The sequence below is a fragment of the Sinohyriopsis cumingii genome, chromosome 16, assembly GCF_028554795.1.
Source record: "Sinohyriopsis cumingii isolate HCF-2022 chromosome 16, ASM2855479v2, whole genome shotgun sequence".
Taxonomy (NCBI): domain Eukaryota; kingdom Metazoa; phylum Mollusca; class Bivalvia; order Unionida; family Unionidae; genus Sinohyriopsis; species Sinohyriopsis cumingii.
In genome coordinates, this window is record NC_142976.1 from 17886232 (window position 1) to 17913193 (window position 26962).

The 26962-nt window shown below is 39.5% G+C and overlaps 1 pseudogene; it reads right to left on the reverse strand.

The window, feature by feature from the left end:
- Window positions 1-23985: 23985 nt before the first annotated feature.
- LOC149780006 (uncharacterized) lies at window positions 23986-26391 on the reverse strand (annotated as a pseudogene).
- Window positions 26392-26962: the final 571 nt, after the last annotated feature.

The following is a 26962-nucleotide window of genomic DNA, read 5'->3' on the forward strand; positions in this document are numbered from 1 at the left end:
GTAAGATAGTCACGTCTTCAGTGAACCAATATGAAGTACTCTTCAATGAACCCATATGAAGTGCTCTTCAATGAACCAATATGAAGTTCAGTGCCATATGATATGGATGGCTCTATCCGTCTGTACAAACACCACGAGACTGCCGAACTGTGCACACAGTATCCAGAAATGCTTGTATTCCATGTCACAGAACACTACTGTAAGAATGTGTTGTAAGAATGTCACATCTTCAATGAACCCATATGAAGTTAAGTGCTCTCCAAGAAACCCATATGAAGTGCTGTGCCCATATGATGTGGGCAGCTGTATTGATCTGTGCACCCATGAAACCTGAAAGCAGAAAAAATTGGAAAGCAGAACCAAGCAATAGAAAGTGCTATGGTAATGTGTAGAAATACCGAAGTCAGTACTGAATTACAAAATAGAAATTCTATTGCTCAGGCGGGTATAGTTTTCAAGAACAACTGATCCAACATTGGGTCGATGGTCCTCTAATGTATATTGTAGATATATTCAGGTGCACCCCGATAGTTAGCTTTGTGTAGAGGCAGTTGTCACAGCATGTGCCTCACTTGTTGGTTCACACTTGTGTCAGTCAGTGCACTATTCTGCTTCTTAGTGATACCATCATACAAATTTCAGAGATGTTGTATAGCTGTTCATGCCAGTCGTTTATTTTCACATCCTTTGCTACATTGTCATTTCAGCTGTATCTTCTATTAGTGGACACGTGAATTCCTAACTGGTTATCAAATACATATATCTAATATTGATACCTTTAGGCACATCTGGATTATGATGCAGTTGGAAATCTAGTTCATGCATTTTCCACATTATTGCATTATCAGTCATTATTAACTTTATCCTTACATTTCCTTAAATTGGGGGCCTTCGTTGTAGTCGCACTGTTCCATAGTCACAGGGTTCCCTTCACTTCGTATGGGCCATTGCCAAGTTTCATGCATTCACATCTTTGCTTTTGAACCCCAATTTGTGTCAGTACTTAAATGTACTCAGCCATTACGTCCATATACTTCATTTCCACTTCCTACGGTGCATGTAAGGAGTATCGGCTGATGTTTGCTATCATAGCAATCCTCAGGATCAGACTTATCGAGTTTCGGTTATCAGTGTCCCTATATACCTCGTATCAGCCCCTTGCAGCTCCATATACAGGTGTCGGACACTTCACAACCCTATAAACTCCCAAGTCTCTCTTCCTGAGGTATTCCTATAGAAAAAATTCAGAGCTCGGCTGGTGCAGTGAGCTGTAACAGGATTTGCCCCCCCCCCATTATGCCAAAGATGATATTTATGATCAAGTTTATATTGAACCTATGTATTTTGTGTTATATAATTTATAATTTATTTGCTTAAATGTAGTTTAAGTAATACACAGTGCATCCTTCTCTGGCTCCCTCCTTGTCTGCTATGTTTTCTCTGCCCAGACATGATAGCATTGCAGCCAATGTATGTTAATAAAATAGTAATTAAATTTAGATATGTTGTCATGTTGAACCAATCAGATGACTGAGTTGGAGCATGTGATTAAACATTGTGCCAGTTAGGGCATCAGTCATATAGCAACTGGGATGCCTGTTGTTGTGTTATTGTGTTAAAACATAAGATGAGACGCTGTGTTCTAACTATCAATAACTTTAATATATATACAAATGACTACATTGAGGTCTTAACACAGAGTGCTATCAAAGAGGCAGACGCCTGTAGATAGTACCATTGGAGCCATGACTCATGCACAGAGGGTTCTGATTGGTCAGTTTTCACATGTATAATGTTACATCTCTCTTCTTACAAAGAAAAGGTTTTAATAAACTTTTAATAAACTGTCTAAATGAATCATGAGCCATTATAATATATCAAAATCAAGTTCGTATTTGAAAGCAATGATTACAATGATCAATGAATAAAAGTCTGTGACAGACTGAGAATGCATTGTATATTTTTTTTAAATATCCTGTTGCTTGTTTGATTGCTATTTAATGTACGCTGCTGGTCCTTATCTTGAATCACCATCGGTGTTTATCAACAAAACCATACAATGTGCTACACTAATGACTGTTCTATTAGCTGAGTCTCTCTTATCGGTGAGTACAGGATTTCACAACTGTTTCTTATCCAGGATATGTACAGGTTTTAGGAACTGATATTACACGGACTCTATTATCTTTGGTTTTACTAGCCTACCAGAACGTGTGTAGTATCCGCTTTGCTGAAACATTGAGATTCCACTGATTTTCTTCCTGAGGTATTCCTATAGAAAAAATTGCCAAGCTGGGCCATTGCCAAGTTTCATGCCTTCAGAACTTTGCTTTTGAACCCCAATTTATGTCAGTATTTAAATGTAACCAACTATTATGCCCATATACTTCTTACCCGCTTCCTACGGTGCCCGTTCAGAGCTCGGCTGGTGCATTGTGCTGTGACAGGATTTGCCCCCTATTATGCCAAAGATTTTTTATATTTACAATAAAGTTTATACTGAACCTTTGTATTGTGTGTTATTTAAATCTATTGAGTAAGAATGCAGGGTTCACGAAGATCTTGGTGCCCAACTACAGCGGGATTATGGAACCAGGCTCATTAACATTGGTTCATGTGGCTTACATGTAGTCCACAACAATTTTAAAAGAGGAATGTCAGCAGCAGGCTGGAAGGTATCCAGTTATTGTCAGTCTACGATCTTTTTAAAGATGTCCCAGTAAAGCTGGAAGACTATTTCAAATCTTCTGAAGGACAGAGGCCCCTAAAGTTTGTCACCCATCATTGGCTAGAGAATGTTCCAGTTTGTGAGATGGCAATAAAGATCTTCCCAAATATAATCAAGTATGTGGAGGTAGTTGAAATAAAAACAGTGACAAGACCTAACAACAGGTCATACCACACCGTAGTAGAGTGTCTCATGCGTCACCCATACTTTCTGTCCAAGTTCTATTCTTCCAGTGCATTGCGATGCAGCTGCAGTCCTTTATCTCCCAGTTCCAGACCGATTGTCCTATGCTACCATTTGTCGCACAGGCAATGTACCAGATGGTGAGAGGACTGATGTGCCACTTCATAAAGAAAAGTGTCTTTGATTACTCGGATGAAAAAAAATGGTAAAGATTAACATCACAGACACTTCCCTCCAAGCGGACTACAGCCAAGTGAGAGATAGAATATGCAGTTTAGGATGGAGTGAAAAGCGTGTCTCACAGACGTTTTCAAAACCATCCTGGAGAAAAGTCCTATTTCCTATTCGACTGTGAGGAACTTGTCCAACCTTTCTCCTGCATCAACGGCAACAGACAAGATGAAGTGCAGGGTTAAGTTCCATAGGCTTCTTTCATACCTGGTAGTCTGCCAAAGGCTGATTGAGGACTTGTGTGATATTGTCATTCAGCAGTTTCAAATGCTGCTCATCTGCATCCCAAATGAAAGGTTGTTGGCATTCTGGTCATCGGAGGATCGGGTGGATGAACTTTTCATGAGTTCAACTGAACGAAGTGCTGATGCATACAGTCACCTCAAGCCAGTTATGCAGACCTTGCTTGTCCTACCGGATGGTCAGGCCACTGTATAAAGATTTTACCATCAACAAGGAGATACAGGGAGAAACCCTGATCGCCCATATAAGTATATGTGAGCATGTCAGTAGAGTAGGAGGCCTGGCAAATGTACAAATTTCAAAGGAACGTCTGATGTACTGCAAGCAGGCTAGGCAAAAATACATATAGAACCTTGAAGATGAACGTTTGAAGGCCAAATCAGCTAAACAGACAGCAAGAAGACAGACCATTCAAGCTCTGGAAGAGTTGAAGATAAAGAAGCAAAGGATCGAGGACAGCATCAAGCATCTCATGGACACATCGGACAAATTATATGAAAAGCCAGAAGCTACCGGTGTAACGCAATTGTGCTATCATCCTTTAAGACTGAGTGGGATTTAAGAAGTAACAAACACGCGACAGTGAAAAAAGTATTATCCTCTCGCACTAATGGTTGTAAAATAAAGAAACAAGACACTGAAACAAATGCAAAGGTACATAGCATGGATCGAGTGGAAAACAATGAAGAACAAATAAATAATTATTTGGAATATTCAAAAAATATGACGTCGTCGTAGATAGTCAAACACTACAATGCCTTTTGTCTCTATAGTCAAACACTATACTGACATTTCTCCTTTAAAGTCAAACACTATAATGACATTTCTCTTATAGTTCAACACTATAATGATGTTTCTCTTCAGAGTCAAACATCATGACATTTCTCCCTTTAGTCAAACATTATAATGACATTTCTCTTATATTCAAACATTATAATGACATTTCTCATACATATGACCACTGATTACTTTACATTTCATATGATGCTCTTGACCCGCTTTCCCGGCTCGGTCATTTTAACCACCCAGGCTTTCCATGCACACACACGTTGGCACTTCTCCTGGCAGTCTTCCATCTCCTTACTACAGCGGCCTCTAGCTACATCTAGTTACTCCGTACTCAGTTATCCGAACCTAGTAATCCACTGCTAGTTAGCTGAATACGAGAAAACAACTTTCCAAATTATGTTTTCTGATTATCATTGGGTTAATAACATCTGAGCATTTCTATATATAAACATCTTTAATATTAGTTATAAAAGCGACAAAATAACCCACAACTAGGAGTGCTGCATATATGCTTATATCCCTGTCAATAATCTGAACCGTACCATCTATATGACATCTGGCAGTGGCTCCAATCTTGTAGCCCGACGTAAGAAACAACGAACACGTGCCCCCGGGTGCCCATCAATTGTAACCATCAAACTCTCTGGCTGATGACACAAAGCAGGAAGCCAAGCACACTGGGACAACCGGGCAATAAAATTATGGCCAAAAATGTGTAAATGTATGGTGATCTTCACAATACGGCTACTTATAACTAAATGAACTGAAAGAATAGGAATACAAAAAGAAAACCCCCAAAAGACCAATCAAAAAATGGATACTTCAAATGAACGGAGAGTGCCAAGGCGCCACCCCACCCCCCACCTAATACATTAATCAATGAGAAACAACCATATGCTATGGCATATTCAATTTAAAACTTAAAATACATGAAGGTTTCTCATCTCACCAAGCCCAAAGAATAGAAACCTTTTTACCAATCCTGACCCAAACCATGTGCCATGGCACATTCAAGTAAAACTTAAAAAGGATGATGTTTTCCATCACGTCCGCGTGATGTTTTGTTTCAATCCCTTTTCCCAAACAAAAAAAGTATCCGAACCCCAATATGCTAAGGCATATAACCCAATAGACAGACGCAGAACACACTCACCCAAACAATATAACCACACTAGACAATTATTATTCTTGGGAATTTTTCAAGAATTTGTTTCTTTCTTCAACTCTTATGTTATGACCAAAAGCCGTCCGATACTCAACGAAACAACAACACAACATGAAACAACACCCAAGCAACAAAACAAAACATACGGACAATTGACTCTGGCAAAGTCACTGTCAAACAAATAACAATAACTTAAAGTGGAGGAAACTATTCCAGAGTTGACAGTAGCCCATGGAATATTAGTACGACCCTAATCCGATGGAAATCAGACCCACTGTCAGCCCGGACAAAGGGAAGAAAGTACATCACTTTATGGGATAATAAAACTCAAAACTTTCGATGGATGAAAAAGAGAAAAACCCTGCTAAAACCTTATTTCATGCATTATTGTTTTTCAAACAAGACACCTACAGATCTTATGGGAAGATAGGGAAACATACAGCACACACACTTTTCAAAAACCAAGGTGTCACTTCCACAGGTGCTCGACGCGAGCTTGATGTGAAAAAAAATCACCTAAAGGAAAAAATCATAAAGAGTGAAAAAAATACCTTAGATTACCCCCATGACCCGTTCTGACATAGGACCCTCACCAAACAGTAAAAGAACCTCAAAACCGTGGTTCACAAAAGAATGTAAAGAGGCCATTAGACAACGCCGAGAAGCACTGAAAAATTTTAATAATCGTCCAACGCCCGATAACTAAGTACCGTATTGTTCGGGCCAAAGTCCGCCGCACGATTAAAGAAAGTAAAATATGTTTCAACTCTAAATTCTCGTTCTTCTATAAAGAAAGTTTGGGACACGATCCACCAAAATAAATGAGAACTTACTTTGATTCTTCTCCTGGTGTTGTGCCGATAGTAACCAGAATCCAGATGGACTTCAAGAAAAGTGGATTCTGAGAGCTGCTCACGCCTTTGGACGTATTGAGTGTGGTGTGAGCGAATGAGGTCACTGGGATATCAAAGAAAGTTTTCATTTTCTTGATATTGTCTGTTTGACTTCGTCGCTCATACTCAATAAGAAGACAACCCGATTTAAACTTTTTAATGCTATTTGGTGTGCCAATCGATCCTGTGAGTCTTTTCGATGACAAATGGAGATAGTGAGGCAAGCGGTTTTGTGGCATCTTTAGACTGTATGACCATGCAGCGTGGAAATGACTCCACACTACATGGATCGTCGTCAGAGTCTGATAGGGTTTTCGATCGTTTATTTATCATTTTTTCTGGGAATTATCCATATTGGCTTAAATAAAATTCAGCACCGTGCTCCCCGCCCACCATGGAGCCCAACAAGGGAACACTTTTCAAGTGCCAGGGATACACAGATGTCATACTCAGTTGATAAAATTACCTTTGATTGACCCGTGAAGTCGCCAGTTTCTAGGGTCGGTAAAATTACCTCCCGATTGACCCGTTAAGCCACCGCCTTCTAGAAGTCTTCTAAGAGTTGGGAGAGGGAAAGACAATGGAATAGACTATAGGGGCAACGGTGGTATCAAGAAAGATATAAGGAGAAATATAAAAAAGGTGACAGAGTAAATAAAGACCTCCTAGGTCTCGGATTGACCAGCCGATTTGTCGGGACCGAGCCCATCCCGACCACCCATCTAAGAGAAGTAGAGGCTAAAGTAGTGTATTGCGTGGAAAGCCTCTGCTCAACTACCTTTCCTCCCCCGACAAGGGATGCAACCCACGGCAAACAGGTTGCCTCTACTTAGTCACCTTTTACGACACGTAGCGAGGCACGTCGGGCCAATTATACAACCCCGGACACGCAGAGGGGCTGGCCAAATGAGAGACATCGGCTGAATCAGCGTGCCATTGATGATCGATGCCTACCACTTGGATGCGACTTCTGGACAACTTGCGTCGAATGGGTTTGTGTAAAGTGTAGGTAGCTTGTTCTTGTAACCATCGTTGCACTTGAGGTAAATGGAGACTTTTCAGTCGAGTTTTGGCAGCACGATACAATTTTTGAACTCCTGCGTAACCTGCAGGATGGGATGGATCGTAGTAAATACTGGCTAATACCTTCTCCATTTTTCGTTTGTTAATAAGGCACCGACTCTTTTTCTCGTGTGGTATTTTCTTGGTTTGTAATGCTTTGCGTGTCCGGCCAGCGATATGTGTCGATGAGGATGTCTGAACAGGGGATATCAGTTCTTGTTTCACTTCTGTCTTCACCTTCTTTTTATCTTTTGATGAAGAAGGGGTTTTCATCATCTTTTTAATCCATCCAATTCTGGAGGTAGTTGGTGTTGTTAACTTGCGTACACTTTCTGGTGGAGTTTGAAACCCTTCCTCTTCTTCTTCTTCTCCTTTTTCTGTATTGGTCAGTGGCAGTAGTAGTGGTAGTGGTGGTGTGGGGGATGGACTTTTCATCAAGGTCTTAAAATTGTTCAGATTGGATAGTGCTGTTTTGTGTGGAGCTTTCTGTTGAAAGAGTTGCAGTCGTTGCAAGAGTTGCCCGTACTTTTGCAATTTTTCTGTTTCGGACAAATCTTGGCGATCCATCAATGACTGCAATTCGTGTTGTAGCTGGGACGTATCGGTCAAATGGGGATTGGGAGGCAAATGCGGGGTCCGCTGTTCTTGCCAACAATGGTATTCCATCCATCGTTTGTAAGGCACTAAAGCTAGTTTTCGTCCTTCCATTCGATGTTAAGGGTTACGTCTGAGATCTTGGGATTCTAGAGGTCCTTTTTATCTTGCTCCCACGAGTCCTCCCAACATGGTTCCCAAGACTCTTTTCAGCAAAGATCCTAACAAGAGTGGCAAAATTCCTCCACGTTGGACCAAGATCTTCTTCTTTTGACAAATGGGAATTTTCTTTTGAACCATTTGGTGAAGAACGTGATGATGTTTCCCTAAGCATTGTTTCTAGTGTTCGGACAAAGGGATCGTGCCTTTCAAAACGTTCAAACAACATTCGCACATGGTATCGATGACATCTCTGGAGGCCGTTTGAATGAGTTTTTTCTTCTCGCAGGGGTGGAGAAGCTTTGGACAGGATAGATAACATGTCCCCATGTTTGACTAAACGAGGAGGCAGTCCATTCCTTTTCTTTCCATTGGGTTGAGATGAGGGATGCTTTTTGTGTGACATCTTTGAGTCTTCAGGAGCACAAAAACACTGATGCCCCTACTTTGTCTCAGGTCTTTTTTTACACTGGAACGCATCGCCACTGAATGTTTTTACGTCGTATTAACTTGAGGACAGGCATTCGCAACGGACTAAATCGAGCCAGTTCTTGCTTGGACAAATCCAGTAAACTCTGTAACTTGCCCGATATCTCTTGGACTTTGATTTTGGGAGCAGGTACTTTGTGAGTAGCTGCCACTGCCACTAAAGAGGAGGGTGTCACCACTGGAGGAGAAGTTCTTGGAGACACGGGCTTCCATGGTGTCATCAACGGAGAAGTGGATGAAGCTGAGGCTACTGGAGACGCAGTCACCGTCGTTGCAGGTCGTGGTTTGCGAATGTAAGGTTGCGTCCTGGCCGAAGTGCCTCTCTTGCGACTAGAAGTTGTTTCTTTTTCTGATGACTTTTCTTTTTCCGAGGTTGTAACCTGGTCTTGACACCGTTGCTCTTTATCTTCTTGGGGTTTCGTTTGGCCTTTTTGGGAGTGGCTTTTTTCTTGGGGAGAACTTTGGGAGCATTAAGATCCCATCTTAAGAGGGAGCGAATGATTACACCTCCTAGAGTACCGCTCCCGCCAGGTTTCAAAATTGATTTGCTTTTGATTTGAGTGTCGATGCGGAGATCGGCCAGTTTGGTCAAAGCTACTTCGTTTCTATCAAAAATGCGTTGGGTCTGAGACTGGCTTCTAAGACACGAGCACATATTTGTGGATTTTTTTCGCGATTGATGCCATACAAGGCACGAATCAAGTGGACTGTGTGAGACAGACGAAAAGTGTCCGAGGTTTTTATAGATTGTTTTTGGGTTAAGTCGAGGACAAATGGGTACGAAATCGCAAATAATTGGGGGTAGTGGGTTTTGAATCGACGAGTAAATACGCGTGGGTGAGCCAAGGCGTTCCTAACTGTTTGGCTAAGACTTGCACTTGCGATTTATCTTGAGGGCTTTTAAACAAAACCACATAATGAGCATTGAGACTGTTGGTGCGACGGGCTTTACTTTGTTGAAACAAATTTTGAGTAATGCAAATGACACTGGTATTACGATGATGCCCTTTGCACGTAAACCACAGTTTAGTTTCTTCTTCGTCTTCACCTAACATGTCGAAAATGACCAAATGGGTTTGACGGGAGTCAGACACGATTCCGTTGTCTTCGTTAGAAATACTTTCCACAAACACGATGTAATCGCCTTGACTTTTTCGCAAGAGGCTGAGATTGCCACTCTTTGTAACACCACACGATGCATTGAGGTGGACAATCTATCAAATGATGTTTATGTTCGATCAAACGTTTGACGAATTCGGTTTTGCCTGAACCGCTAGGTCCAGCAATGAGCATGTTAAAGGGATGGCGAAGATACAAAGCCTCCCAAATGACACGATCTAAGTGTCCATCGATGACTTTGAAAGTGGAGGAAGAGGAAGCATAGACAGCAGAGGTAGCCATAGTGTCAGGAATGTCACTTGTGACACTAAAACAGACAAGACAAGAGCTTTTATACTTTTTAGGACACGTTTATTGAAGGTTTAAAAATGAACTCGAAATATAAAATACATAAAAGCCAAATGCTTAAGTACAACAATAAAATGCACATGAAAACGATTAAAGCGGAAGAGAAACAAGTTTATTTTGGGTAATGTTCTGACAAGTTCTACAGGGGGTAATGTCACACAAGTGTCCTCCCGAAAGGGTCTTTCAGGAATGTCCATGACAGTCCTGTATTCGGTGATGGGTTCTCCTGGTACTGTCACCAACACAGGTTGAAAAGTGACTTTGTTCTTTGGACGTTGAAAGGAAGGATCACAACTCTCGAGCATACTGGGCCACTTCTTGGGTCCAAGCCTCAAAACCCCATTTTTTCCAGTCACGTACATCTGTCCTATGGGGGTGTAAGTCACAAGCTACACACACATTGTCATACACGTCTTCGGTAGCTAAAAGTTGACAAATCTTTTTTTCCCGTAGTTGTGTCGAGAAGTATCCAGATGAAAATGCAAGGCTTTGAGCAAAATGAGTCAATCGTGATCATTTAAAGGTATCACTTTCATGTTTAATTGGGTGGTTGATTGATTGATTGATTTTATTTTTAACGGCGCATCAGCAGTGTAAGGCTATTTAGCGCCAAACAAAATGTTATATGTATAATCTTTTAAAGATTACGATAAGTCTTATATCGACCAGCGATATAAAAAAACAAATAGTTGAAACTAAAAAGGTAGGATGGTAACGGTGCAAAATAAAGCTTCCCGATCAACGGGAGATGTAAATGTTGTATGTTAATGAAAAATGATGAAAAGGTATTAAAAAGGGACGGTATATATATTGCATAAAACTGCACAAGGCGATAGCATAAAAGTTAGAGTTTAGAGTAAATATTCACTGTTTTCATTTGCTCTATAATACAAGTGATGTGTATTGTATCAAAAAGTTCCTTCATATCATGCACATTGTAATACTGATCGCGCGTAGGTTGCAGGTCAAAACACTATCATAAAGTGCTTGACAGTGAATGGTTCATTGCAAGAAACGCACTCTGGTGGGTCTTCACCTTTTATTATGTTAGAGGTGGTGATATAAGTATGACCAATTCGGATTCTTGCAATGACTACCTCCACCTTACGCATGGTTCTGTAGGAAGGAGTCCATTCTCTTAGAGTTGGCTTGATTGTATGAAGTTTGTTATTCAATGCATCATTCCATGATTCCTGCCACTTCTGACGTAAGTACTTTCTGACACTAGGTTTAAAATCAGTAAATGGTATTTTAAAACCAGATGGTTCTTGAGTTAGGGCCATTTTAGCAGCGCGATCAGCTTTTTCGTTCCCTTTAATACCAATATGGCTAGGTAACCAACAGTATATTATATTGTGAGAGACACTCATCAGGGTATTTTTGACCAGTATGTTTTTCAATAATGGATTCTCCAGTTTTCTATTGTGTAATGACTGAAGTACTGATAGTGAGTCAGAGAAGATGGTGCTGTTTAAAATACGTTTGCTTACTATATGTTGCAGAGCAAGGTCTATTCCTCTGACTTCAGCTGAAAAAATTGATGTTTTATTTGGTAAGCGAACTTGCGTTGTGTGATTTCCACAAACGAAGGCTGCAGCAGCCTTTTCCTCATCCTTTGATCGGTATAAATTCTTGTGTAGTTTTAAATTCGGTGAGGAGTTCTTGATAACAGTTGTGGAAGACGGAAGGGTTTGTCTCAGAATTGTTTCCATCGTGTAACGTAAAAAGTACTTTTGGTTGTTTAAGTAGCCAGGGTGGTGTTTCGGAGATGGATGTTTTCTGAATTTTAGAAAGATCAATTTTTGTTCTGTCAAGGCTGGATGATATTCTCATGCCAAAGGAAGGTATCGTGTTTGGTTTATTTTCGTATAAGGTTTTGTATTTGTGTTGAAAAACAGCCGAAAAAGCAGGATTCAGAGGGTCTGATTTTGAGAGCATACTGTGCGGAAAGCATTTCTCTACGATGTGATAACGGTGGTTCGTTCGCTTCAGCTAGTAGGCTTTCACACGAGGATGTTTTAAATGCTCCCAGAGCCAGTCTTATTCCCTGATGATGAATTGGATCAAGCATTTTAAGATATGACTTTGTGGCTGAACTATACACAACGCAACCATAGTCCAGTTTGGTGCGTATAAACGTTCTATATAAATTGAGTACGACTTTTCTATCAGCACCCCAACAATCTGCGCTACAACTTTAAGTAGATCTAGAGATTTTAAGCATTTAGCTTTCAAGTTCTTTAGGTGTGGAATAAAAGTCAGTTTTCTGTCAAAGATAAAACCTAAAAACTTTGTTTCCCCAACAACTGGAATAAGTGTTCCGTCCAGCGTGAGGTTAGGATCATCGTGATGTCTTCGTAACTGACAGAAATGCATGAATACTGTTTTGGATTTCGAGAATTTGAAACCGTTTGCACTGGCCCAATTTTGAATCTTGTTTATATTTTGCTGTAATTGTCTTTCAATTGTATGCATGTGCTTTGATCGATAACATATTAGTAAATCAGCAACGTATAACGAGCAATCCACACCAGGAGCCAAACACTTGGTGATGCTATTAATTTTGATGTTGAAAAGCGTCACAGAAAGAAAAACTGCCATGGGGCACATCTATCTTTTGCTCGTGCAGATCTGATAGGGTAGAGCCCACCTGCACTTTGAATTCTCTGTCTGAGAGAAAGTTTGATATGAAAGAGGGCAGACGGCCTTTTCGACCTAGATCGTGCAGGTCATTTAGTATCCCGTACTTCCATGTCGTGTCATAGGCCTTTTCTAAATCAAAGAAAACCGCTTCTAAATGTTCTTTCTTGATAAATGCATCGTGAATAAATGTTTCCAGTCTAACCAGATGATCATTGGTGCTACTGCCATATCGAAAGCCACTTTGGAAAGGAGATATTAAATTGTTAGTTTCCAAGTACCATACAAGCCGAGAATTGATCATTCGTTCCATTGTTTTGCACACACAGCTAGTGAGTGCAACAGGTCAGTAGCTGTTGGGATCTTCACTATCTTTACCTGGTTTGGGAACTGGTATTACAGTTGCTTCTTTCCAAATTTTTGGTACATTACCAGTAATCCATAAATCATTGAAGAGTTTCAAAAGAGATGTTAATGATGGTTCTGGAAGGTGTTTTAAAAACTGGTAATGTATTTTGTCAGGCCCAGCGGATGTATAATGGGTTTTATCTAAAGCCTCCCTAAGCTCCAATGGTGAGAACAGTTGGTTATAAGTTTCTGAGTTGTTGGATGTGAATTTTAAACGTGACTTTTCTTTTTGAGTTTTAAGTCTTTGGAAGGCTTCTGAATAATTAGATGATGATGAATTTTTGGAGAAACTGTCAGCAAGAGCATTTGCAATGTCATCTTTTGAACTAAAATTGCTATTGTTCAGTCTCAGATGTCGGAGAGGATTTTGTTTTCTCTTTCTGTTTATTTTGCGTATAGTGTCCCAGACTTTCTTAATAGAGGAAAGAGAGTTTAAAGAAGAAACATATTTCTTCCATGATGCTCGTTTACTTTCTTTGATTATGCGGCGAGCTTTGGCCCGGACAATACGATATATATTTAAGTTTTCGGGCGTCGGATGATTATTAAATTTTTTTCAATGCTTCTCGGCGTTGTCTAATGGCTTCCATACATTCATTAGTGACACAAGGTTTTTGGGTTCTTTTACAGTTCGCCGAGGACTTGGGAATTGATTCTTCTGCAACCTCTATTAAGTAGAAGTAAAATGCTGAATAGGGTCATTAATGCTGAAAACTGTATCCTCACTGAGCCTAGTTTGACAGTGTTTCAAACGTAGCCCAGTCAGCCTTCTTAATATTCCATTTTGGAGTTGGGTCATTAATTGTAAATTTAATATTTTCAAGGGAGATTGGAAAGTGATCACTGCTGTGAAGGTCATCAGCGACCTTCCATTCATAGTCCAAAAGCAGCGAAGGTACTCGCTTGGTACTAGGTTAGTGTTTGGTGGTAAGTAAATTTAGCAAAATGTAATCACTCGATGAAGAGTGACGCTTACAGCGATGGCTTGGAAATTTGTGGTTAAAGGGATGACGCTATGAGGGGCTCTGTTGTTTACAATAACAGAAAGTCCTCCTGAAGCTCTGTCAACATTTTGGGAGTAGGTGTTAAACAGGGAGTAGGTTTTAAATGTGATGTTGTCCGTATCTTTCAAGAATGTTTCTTGAAGGCATAGTACCGCTGGATCATGTTCGTTTAAAAGTAGGAGAATATCATTGTAATTTACTTAAAGTCCTCGACAGTTCTATTGTATGATTTTGTTCTTCATTATCCTTTCAAATTGAAGAATGTGGACCTAGGTTAGACATTTCATGGAGGCAATTTGTGTGGTTATTTCTCTGAAGGAAGTACGGGGGTGAATTTTTTGTTTGTAGGTCTGGAGCTACCTTGAGCGCATGGAGCAGTTTCTTCTGCATCCATGCTCTCAATGTCTCCAAACCTGTTATAGAGTTTGATGGGGTCATCTGACCCCTTTTTTGGCTGTTTCCGTGAGATTTGTTTATTTTATGGTGATTTCGGTGGTTGGGTATTATTAAATGTAGTCTGCGTAGATGCCGTGTTTTTCTGTGCTTGGTAATGGGAGGTATTTGAGCTTGGTGTTGAATAGGGTGTTTCTGTTTGTGTTTGAGCGTCCTTTTTTGTTTTTGGATTGTTCTTCACTACAGTGGAGAAGGATGGGCTATTTTGGCCTGAACGAGTTTTCTGGCTTCTGGATAGGGTATGTTAGATGTATATTTTACCCTCTGTATCTCCTTCTCCTGTTTCCAGGTATCACAATCCTTGGACTGGCGTGGTGCTCCTTTCCACAGTTGACACAATGCGGAGTTGCTCTACAATCAGATTCCTGATGAGAATGGTCTCTGCATCAGCTACATATTTGGCGTTTTGAGCAGCGGTCTTCGTGATGGCCGTATTTCTGACACTTATAGAATCGAAGAGGGTTTGGGATGTAAATCTCGACCTTCACTTGAAAAAAGCCAACTTTTGCCACTTTGGGTACAGTTGGCCTGTTGAAGGTGAGTACAATGGTGTTGGTGTCCTGCAGATTGTTATTACGTTTAATACATATTCTTTGGACTGCAGTGATACCTTCATTTTTCATTCCTTCAATGATATCTGCGTCGGTGACTCCAGCCAAGTCATGACAGCGAATCACGGATTTGGACGTACTGAGTGCGGTGTGAGCGAATGATGTCACTGGGATATCAAAGAAAGTTTTCATTTTCTTGATTTTGTCTGTTTGACTTCGTCGCTCATGCTCAATAAGAAGACAACCCGATTTCAACTTTTTAATGCTTTTTGGTGTACCAGTCACTCCTGTGATAGTCTTTTTGATGACAAATGGAGATAGTGCGGCAAGCGGTTTTGTGGCATCTTTAGACTGTATGACCATGAAGCGTGGAATTGACTCCACACTACATGGTTCGTCGTCAGAATCTGATGGGGTTTTCGATCGTTTATTTTGATTTTTTTGGAATTATCCATGTTGGCTTAATTAAAATTCAGCACCCGTGATTCCCGCCCACCATGGGGACACTTTTCAAGTGCCAGGGATACACAGATGCCATACTCAGTTGATAAAATTACCTTTGATTGACCCGTGAAGTTGCCAGTTTCTAGGGTCGGTAAAATTACCTCCCGATTGACCCGTTAAGCCAGCGCCTTCTAGGAAGTCTCCTAAGACTTTGGAAAGGGAAAGATAACGGAATAGACTATAGGGGCAACGGTGGTATCAAGAGCGATACAAGGAGAAAGATAAAGAAGGTGAGAGAGTAAATAAAGACTTCCTAGGTCTCGGCGTGACCAGCCGATTTGTCGGGCCCGGGCCCATCCCGACCACCCGTCTAAGAGACGTAGAGGCTAAAGTAGTGTATTGCACAGGAAAGCCTCTGCTCAACTACCAGGATCCTTTCCTCCCTCGACACGGATGCAACCCACTGCAAACAGGTTGCTCTCTACTTAGTCGCCTTTTACGACACGTAGCGAGGCACGTCGGGCCAATTCCACAACCCCGACCCGCAGGGGAGATGACCAGTGGCATCGCTTTCGCATCCATCAGGTTTGACAAGCACATCATCACTTTCTATGATAGGTGTAGTGAGAACAAAGTTCCCATGATGCTTTACGGCATGAATGAGATCACAGCGTCCAGCATCGCTCTCATCGCAAGACACAGGATCGTAGTCCGCTATGCAATTACAATGGTTACTGCATGGACACTTACAGTTTCGTTCCGGACATTTTCCGTCGCAATGCATGGGCCTTATCCATCCAATATTAGTCACACTATGGAAAGGTAATTTTTTTTTACAATCCCCAAACTTGAATGATGTCTCTTTCAAATGATTCATCTTGTTCGCTTGGTCTTGGTAGTCACAATGAACTATCGATCTTGCACATTGTCCCTATTTATACTAGTCGCAATGAAGTCTCAAGTTTGTAAATCGTTCCTTTTTTATGTCTAGTTTTGGAAGGTACCGTCTCTAAGGCACCGTCATAATTGTACCGTTGTGTAATGGGTGGAAAGGCCATAGAAAGGTAAGGAAAGTCCGGAGACCATCAAGTATGTTCCAGAATAGCTGAATCTTTATAGATATATTAGGTCTATTCGTAACTTCAGGCCACAACTGAAACACTGTACTTCATATCCAAATTCGGTCTCAGGTCCCAAGTAGACAAATCCTGTTCTTGCTAAAATGTTCGAAGTAGGTCATCCTTTCCTATTTGTGGGCCATTTTTGAAACGTTTCCAATCGACAGGCACAATCATAATAGTCAGGCAAGAAGACCGGAAAATGGTAAGGTTTGAACTTGGAGTTCTCTTTGGGTCTCTCATTCGATGATTGCTGTGGTGAAGTCATTCTTCTGGTGGGTGGCTATCCTCTTACAACCAGTGTTTTATACCAACATGTCCATACGGCAACATAAAGTGATTGGGAAGCCTCACTCGCTTCTGGTCCACGATTTGATAGACTTTTTCAAAGGTCGACTGACGATTTGGTGAGTGGGTAAACGTAAATTTGTATGCGGTTCACGGGTGGTCACTTTAAAGTTTTCATCCTCTCCAGTTGTTGTTGTTGTTGTTGTAGCGTTTAACACCATTTTTCAGCACACGATAGGCTATACATGGCGGCCAGTATTAATGGTGGTGGAAGAACCCGAGAAAACCCTGGAAAGAACCACCGACCCACGAGAAGCTACTGGCAAGCTTTCTCACATACCCACATTGGCTGAATCCGAGACTCGAACCCACGTAGACAGAGGTGAGATGGTAGTGATCCGTAACGGTGAACGCGTTAGACCACTCGGGGCCCTTCATCCTCTCCAGATTGCAAGATTTCTTTCAATACCCCAAAGTTGACCGCTCGACTGGTGCGATAATTGAGAGTTAATCCTTTCACTTTACACTCCGTGTGCACTTCTCCTCATTTGTCCCGGTATTCGTAGCCGTAACTTTTAGGACCGCCACTAGCGAAACTTAAAATTTTATCGTCTTGGTGCTTGTCTGTCCAGGTTCCTAAACGGTCTCCTTCAATGTCAGGGTGATGTTGACCCGGGCACTCGATGTAAAAGCAGCTGTCTGTGTTAAAGTACAGGACGCGTTCCCCTAATAGTTTTAAAGCTTCGTATAATTTTAAGCGAGCATGAGCTGTCACGTAGACTGCAATGATGACATTTCCAAATTCGTCGGCTTCTACAAAGTCCAGATCTTCTTCATAATTGACGTGTTTCATGTATTTGGTTTTGTCGTGAATCATCTGGAAGTACCGGGAAGGGTCTGTCAAATATTCTGTCTTGGGTAAACACGGTCGTTGTGCCATGTTTACCCACAAGCAATTTAACATCACTTTGGCAAACGATCGCCTGCCTTCGTTTTTCTCGATGTGGTCTAAAGTGATACCTTCTTGTGACCAGTATTTCTCTTTGAATGTCTTTTCGTCTTCGGGAGTGTGACACCAGGAAGGATAGCCACTGGCCTCTTGCTTCACTTTCAAAAAGGCATCCACGTAGTCTGCGAAAATGCCTTTCTGAGTGGGGTCACCCTTTTGGTATTGTTGTCTCTTGGGAAAGTGGTAAATTTCGTACACGTCTAACAATTGGTATCCCATGTCCAGAGCTTTAAAACATTTGCATGTTGACCCACGTTCCCGTCAAGGCGCGTTCATCCTGGGTGTATTGACAAGGTTGGTCTTGGTTGCTCGTTTTGACACAAGGGAAACATCAGTTTTCCTTGGTAATGGTGAGGTAACATGGGATGATACAATTCAATGGGAGGCAAGACTTTGCACTTGATCAAGCCTTCGTATTGCCGAAATGTTTTTCAGGTCGATGTGTTCCGTCAGCAATTGCAGGTGCCCTGCAGGAAAGCGACAATGTTTGCACATGTAGAGATACAGTGAGCACACGTCCAAGTATTTGATTTCTTCAAATGTTTGAAGGACGATCCATCTCTGGTGAAGTTAGTGCAGTCATCTGCATGTAATATAGTTTTGAAATCTCTTTTCATATTTGGTATTTTTATTCCCTGAATGTTGTTATTTTGGTTGATATTTATGTTCAGGGATTCTATAGCTATTACATATAGCAGCAAAGACAGGGGACAGCCCTGTCTAACTGACCTTTGTATACTTATTTCTTTTGAGAGGTCTCCATTTACTATTATTTTAGAATTTATATTATTGTACATGGCTTTTACCCTTTTTATCATGTCAGGTCCAAAGCCACACTTTTCTAATGTTTTAAAAATGAAGTAATGTTCTATTCGATCAAAAGCTGTTTTTTGATCGAATAGACAAATGATTCCCTTTTCTCCTTTAATGTTTAATAATTCAATTATAGCACTTACAGATAGAGCATTATTCATAATATTTTTCCCTTTCCCCCCACAGTTTTGATTTATGTCAATATTTTATTTATACAATTCTTTATTCTATTAGTTATTTTTTTGCTTAGGATTTTGTTATCATTATTTAGCAAAGTTATTGGTCTCCAGTTTTTTAAAATCTTTTTGTCTCCCTTCCCTTTATATATTAAGAGTCATAATTCCTTTACTTAGTTGTTTTGGGATCTCTCCTTTAAAAAGCATATTATTATATAATAGTTCTAAAAAATCTATTAATTCATACTAAAATTTCTTATAAAATTCCGCGGTTATGCCATCTGAGCCTGACGTTTTCCCTTTTTGTTGACTATTAATTGCCTCTAATATTTCTTTATTAGTAATAAAATTTTCACATAACTTCTTGTCATCTAGTGATATCTGCTTATACATTGTTACCCCTATATAATTATACATTCTAATATGTCAGTTTTAGTTTTATAAATTTTATCATTAATTACTATTGAATCTATCGTTTTGTTTTCTCCCCATTTAATTTCTAATCATCTATATATTCCCCTCTCTTTTTTTGTATAGGTTTTCATATTTCCCTGCCCTTAGTTTAATCCCGTGTGTGATTTCTTTTTCCATCTTCTCCCATTGTTTAGTTATTGTTTTTTTCTGACTCTGTTAGAGGTCTTTTTAGGGTCATAATTTCTGAATGCTTTTCTTTTATCACTGTCTTTGGATCTTTTTTGTCTTGCTATAATATTTGATTATCCGTTTTATTTCATTTTTAATTTTTTCCCAGTCTGTCATTATATCCTCAGTATGTTCTTTCATCCTGTTGAGGTGCGTGCGAACAGTGCTCACGTACTCATCATCGAGCACTAGAGCACTGTTCATCTTCCACATGCCTTGGCATCAATTTCTCTAATCACTTCAACATCGTTTATCGAGTTGAAAAATGCCTATTCAACAGATATGCTGCCGCAGATATTGACTAAATTTAATATTGGAACCATCCTGTCTTATTTTCTGGAAACCATGGTGGATTTCAAAGCCATACGAGAGAGTAGCTTTGAGCTGTTTACATCTGGACACGTACATGTAAGGAAACGGTGTCGAAGTAAACAAATTTAATCCTGATAATCAAAGAGCAAAATTGTTCAAACTATTTCTATGCATCCGAAACGTCACTGTAATAAATTGCGTTTCATATGAATTTATCAGATTTGTTTTTTAAAGTCTATTGATAATTTACATGTAAATTTCAATCATTTAATTAGCTCCACTTGCTGGATTTGGAAAAAGCTGAATATCGGCGTCACCGGTACGATCTCTATGACGTTCACTGACAAGTACAAAACTATTTCTCAAGTCGCAATACTAATACATGTAACACATTTTATGTGCAGTATGTATAGTTAATTGGATTTAAATAGATTTTTTTTATATATAATGGATATGTCTAGGAAATTAGAATATAAGCTTGTTTCAAGTTGCCACCCCCCATTATTTACATTGTAAATACAGGTATACAAATGATGGCAATGTATTGCATCTAAGTACATGTATTGTGTTGTGCTTAACTTTTAAACTGTCACATTTAGTGTGTTTTAAATTATTTTGAAGGTGGGAGCTTACCCAATAACCTGAAACACGCAAAGTTTATTTTTGTCCCTCGTAATGAACATGATTGTATGTTTATTGTCATCCTCAAAAAGATTTAAATGTGTGTTCTATTGTTACAGCACATCGGAGTGAAGCAAAATGAATTGCAAAAAGGCCATTGTTTCTGCCGAGGTTCTAGCAGACATGAAACAGCAATTCTACAGAGTGATTCTACAGAGTGATTCTAATGCTGAACTCAGTGGGTAACATCATACTTGCTAGCTGCTCATGCCCAGCTGGGTCTGGTCCTAACTGTACGTGCAAACATAGCGCTGCACTGTGTTATATACTGGAAGATTTTGTCAAGGTGTTTGTGCTTCCTGAAAACATTCCATCATGTACTGATATGTATATCTTCATGGTGAGACATAGTACTATAAATATTGGTACTCTAATTTACAAAGACATTAAATAACAATAACATCAATGGTAGCAGAAAACATTCATTTTCTTTAACATGTTACCTAAAATTTTCCATTTCTTTTTAGATAAACTTGAGGCCTGGCATAAGCCGAGGCTACGTTAAACTTCCAGCAGTTCCAATCTATGATATAGACTTTACAAGAAAACGGCATGGAGAAAAAAGAAAATAGAACCGACCATTAAAAGGAGAACAACCAGAGGCTTATAAGCTTAATAAAGTTTGCGACACTGAGAGAGCTTTTGCAGAATCATTCCTCTGTGAATTAGAGCAATGGAGTAAAGAATCCAACCCCGATAAACAGCTCTTAATAAATACAGTTGCAAGTCAAGATGATCCAGTTGAAACACTGGTCTCTGTAAATCCATTATATGATTATGTCGAAAAAGTTTAAAAAATATATCACAGATTTATCTCATTCAAGATAGTATCACCAAAATAAAAAAAACTGAGTTAAAGAAATGTTTAAAAGTCAACCAAGACGAACAACTACTTATTCAAGAAAATACTCTTCTACAAAGCAGATTGTCTAATTGGTTTACTTTGAGACGATTGAGGATAACTGGTTCGATTGTTAGCCGTATTTGTAACTTCGTTTTGTACATGAAGTCCAATCCCAACACAATAAGTAGTGCAGTATTAGAGCCATCTACTTTTTCCTCAGCAGCAATGTAATATGGATTAGATATGGAGCTAACAGTTACCAATCGGTATGTTGCTGAGAAAGTTAAAGAGGGTTCAAACATTTCTATTAAAATGTTGGGTTTAATCATAGATAAGGATCATGGTTCATTGCAGCATCGCCTGATGGTGAGTTGAAGAAAATAACTCTCTTGTTGGTATTGTGGAATGCAAAATAGCAGTAAAATGGAGCCACAAAACTGTTGGTGACAGTGTTAAAGAACCTGGGTACTCATTAAAATCAATGAAAATAAGCCAACATGGAACTTCAGTCCAAGTTTTTGCATTAAAACCTAATTATGCTTGGTATCACCAAATTCAGGTGCAACTGTATGTATGTAGGTCATTTGCAAAGTATTGTGATTTGGCCTTGCTTCATCCAAACTCTGGAAGTTTTCATTGTCTGAGATTCGAATTGAATCAAGAATGGGTAGACAAATTCTTGCCAAAACTTGAGACCTTTTTTGATGAGTATATGGCTGACAAAATTTACAAAAGTACAAGGAAAACTAATTCCTATAAATCTTGAGCTATTATGAAAATTCTCGGTAATTACGTGTGATGAATCTTTTTTTTTTAATTTTTATTATCTCGATAACAGGTTGACCACTGGGTTGGACAACCATCCCAAGATCACCTTATAATCAAACGTGTTGCTTTTTTGTCTTTTTTAAAAAGATATTTATAAACTTGAGTGAATTTTGTTTTTGCAAGCTCATTATTTTATCCTCCCGCTTAAGAAAATTATTATGTACTAAATGGTTTTTGAGAGCATCTTTCCATGATCTTGGAATTTTGGATATAAAGGAGAAGCATTTAAATAAATCATTACAACTCGTTTATGTTGTTGTTTTTATCATTTCAATCGGCATCAGATTACCGTGATCGTCTACTAAATCATTTAGAAGTTCCTCCAATCTACCCATCATAAATCCTTCTGAGTATCACTTATTATTGATGGAAGAACCATTTTGATCCTAGCTGCAATGACTCCTGAAGCAATCTTGTAGTCAGTATTTAAAAGTGATATAGGTCTCCAACTGTTAAAGAATCTTCTGTTATTTTCTTCTTTTGGTAAACATGTGATGATTCCTTGGGTCTTAAAATCTCTTGTGATGTGGCATTATCACATGGTTGCATAGTTGTTATTTACACGCTTCAAGTATATGTACTTAAATTGTCCTAGATTTTGGTCAGTCTGTTCCCATCTTATTGAGGCTACCAAGGGGATGGGGCTATTCACAGGGAAATGAAAACATGTCAACAAGTTGCTTTAAACACTACGTGTATTTAGTTACAGAAGTCATCGTGAAAAGTACATAAAAGCGAACAAGAGATATGCGGCTGATATGATTAATGAAGGCATAATAATGTATACATTGACACATGCTAATGACGTGTTAATAGAAATGATTCTTACAATAACAAAGTTGTAACAATGTCAGCTCAAATGGTATACATTTATAACACATCCAGGAGATAACAAGTTATGAATTCTCTCAAAATACAAATACATGTAGCAGTAAAAGATTTTAATGACAAATACATATTATTGAATAAAGTACAGGTTGGATCTAGCTGTTTGTCGGCATAAATGATTATATGCGCATATTATGAGAGAGCTACATCTGTTCTCTCATGCAAAAAATCTTTCTTCTTATAGTAATTAATTGCACTTATTCCAGATACCTTCTGAAGTTCAATTGTTCCGTATGCAGCTTCTTTTGTAGGTGTTGTTCCAAACGCTTCCAACCGCGATTGCCGTAGAGCAGAGGTAACATATTGCCAGTCCTCTAGTATTCAGTTTTCTTTTAAACTGACAAACTAAATTTCCGTTGACTTTTCACTCCAGCCATTTCCATTTCCATACAATTTTTAAACCTTTATCTAAACTTCTCATTTCATGGTCTCTCTCAACAACTCGGGATGACATTTTTTGCAAGCAAGCTTCTTCTTTCCATTGCCATCAGTTTCCATTACACGAAGATTCACCGAATGAATTTAAACTTGTGACCAATCAGAATACTCTTTACGAGAGTCGTGTTCTAACTAATATATGGAACGAATACATTACAAGGGTCGTTACAGAATGGGACCGAACAGACCATTTTTTTTTTAAAAAAACGGATCGGAGATAATTTAAAAAAACTGGACTATATCAAGAAAAATCTGATTAAAGTCAGGAGAAAAGCAGAATCCCGCTTTAAAACGGAAAATATTCATGTCTGTATCTTTACAAACACAGACGAAACACGAGTCATTTTAACACACGTCTTTTGCCACCAGAGCACAAATAAAATGATTTATGTGACCAGTATAAACCAGTACAGCCTAGTTAAAGGCAGGCGTATCAGGGTTTATATCAATCATCAGTTTCTTCCAGTTGACTTTTCTCCCTTTCAGAAACTTTGTTTGATCTGATTAAAGGTCCTAAATTTGCTAAAAGGCCACAGATGTAACCGATTTCATTCATGAGAGGCATGTACAGTATTGGGATCTTTTTTTGATTCAAAAATGCAAATGTAGCCAGGCGAGCATTATAATTTTCAACAGTTATTCTTGATCTAGCTATACGTCTCCCTGAATCGCGGTCATGAGAGTCAAATTGTTTGCTCTTTTTAGAGCGAAATGGAGGTCTATAAAGAGTTATTCCTTTTCCTTGAATTATATCTTTTATCAAGAAACCTTTATCAACCATAAGACCATCACCACGTTGCAGTTTGTGTACAATATCACTTTGTCCAAAAATGTCCTTATCAGATGAATTGCCACCAAACATATCTGAACAGTGAAGTAAAGCCCCATTTGGAGCAGAGGTGTACATAGCTTTGACAGTATGACAATTTTTGTGATTTAAAAACATCTGTTTTCCAGGTATGGGACCTCTTGGGACCTGTGTGCTAAATTCTACACAATCTGCAATTGCAACAAGATCTGGAAAATGTTGTTTGGTCGATAATGGCATATGTTTTTGAACATTTTCCTTTGAAGGTGTATTTTAATAATCTTAAATTTGCTATACATTCGTTTAATCCAGAATTTAAAAATTTCAGAAATTCTGCGTGTAGAAATATTAAAATCAGAGGCAAGAACTGAATCTACAGGATTTCGTTTCAATTTGTATAGTACAAGAAGTTGATTTTCTGAATCTATGTGAGAAAAATGTTCGGATCGCCATGACCAGGGATAGTCTCACATTCTATACGAGAGCAACAAGTCACTAAATACTTGTGTAGTATTGTATAAAGCTTGTAATCTTCAATACCAGCATATCTTTTCAATTCTTTGTCTGTAGTTTTTAAATTCTCAAGTTTTGAAATATTTACTTGACTTCTCGCATGTTATCTTGGAGTCTGTCTGAGTTGTCTTAGTAGACTTGAGACAAAATGAAGATGGTGTTTCAGTTTGTGTCTCTGCACCTATACTAATGTCTGTACTAGATTTTGCCGAGCGCTTCTGTTTAGGGGTTACTTGTGTGTGCTTTTGTTTGGTGGGGGTTCTTTGTATTCCTATGGAAGCTTTGTTTTTCTTTTGTGTGACTTGTGATGTAGCGTCGCCGAATAATTTTCTTTTTCTTATTTGAGAGGGGGTCCATCGTGGAGTAAGTAAGGACTGTTAGTTCCGGAAAGGAAATCAGCCCTCCCCCCCGGCTAGTGAAAACGTATGAGCAAAGCAGAAAAGAGTAAATTCAATGTAAAAAAATAAAACATTTTTCTGAGAATGATTATGTTTACAGTTACATGCTTGGGATGTGATAAAGAGGTCGTAATCTTTTTAGAAGACTGGATGGTGTACGAGACGCCATAAATAACGGAGTTTCGCCCTTCTCAGCCACACAAGAGTGGTCGCTAGAAAGAAAACTAAGACACGAGATTACCTCTAATATTATAGACACTTTTAGAGGTGGATAAGCGTAGCCTTTAATGGGCCTATTTAAGTTCCGAACAGGCTGTTCAAAGATTTACTGAAAGTGACTCACCCCAACTGAAGCACTTGCTTTTATCCCCTGTGCCCAAGTAGAAAAATCCGGATCTGGCTAATTCTTCGCGGTTAGGTACTCCCAGCTATTTAGACCATTTTCCTTGGAACATTTGGACTAGACTATCAAAGTCGCAGTATTTAGGGAAATGCACAGGGAACGAATATTCGTCACTCACTGGTTCATTTCGATGAGGGTACGGTGAAAGGCACAGGAATGTGCTCATTTTTGGATAACATCCGTTGGGTGGTAGCTGCATGGTTTCACGTGGAGAATGACATCCACCATGAAAATCAGCAAAGAGTAACCGATAACGAGTGACATCTCTGTCGCATCCGTCAGGTTTGACACGCATATCATCACTTTCCATCGTAGGTATTGTAGTAGTGCTAGTAGTAGTAGTAGTCGTAGCAAAGTTCACATGATGTAGTACTGCATCGCTGAGGTGACAGCGTACGGCATCGCTCTCATCGCAAGGCTCAGCATCGCACTCCACTTGAGTGTCCCTTTTTATATGCTGACCAATATTTACCTGGTTGGAAGCTACAGTCGTTCTTGGTACACGATTTGATACAATTTTTCCAACAACCGACTGACAATTTGGTGTGAGGGTAAACGTAGAATCTTGTGCGGCTCGTAGGTGTTCACTTTAAGGTTTCCATCCTGTCCAGGCTGCAGGGTTTCTTTCAGTACGCCAAAGTTCACTTTACACATGGTATGCTCTTCTCCTTGTTTGTTCCAGTACTCGTAGCTGTACTTTCTGGGACCGCCATTAGCAAATCTTGACATCGGGGTGTTCGTCCATCCAGGCACCTAAACGTTCTCCTTCGATATTAGGGTAACAGTGACCCTGGCGATTAATGTAAATGGAACTGTCCACGTCTAAGTACAGGATACGATCTCCTACCAGTTCTAAAACTTCGTACAGTTTTAAGCGAGCATGAGCTGTCACGTAATCCGCAAGGACATTTCCAAATTCGTCGGCTGCTACAAAGGCCAGTTCTTCTTCGTAAATGACCAAGATCAAATCCTCACGAACGACGTCCACGTGTTTCATGTATTTGGTTTTGTCATGAGTCATCTGGAAGTAGCGGGAATGTTTCTGTCAAATACTCCGTCTTTTGTAAATACAGTCGCTGTGCCATTTTTCCCCCACGAACAATGCATCTCTTTAACAAACGATCGCCTTCCTTCGTTTTTCTCCACGTGGTCTAAAGTGATGCTTTCCTTCTTCCAGTATTTCTCTTTGAATTTCTTGAGGTCTTCGGGAGTGTGGTACCAAGAAGGATAGCCGCTGGCTTGTTTCAGTTTCAAAATGGCATCCATGTAGTCTGCAAAAATACCATTTTGAGTTTGGTCA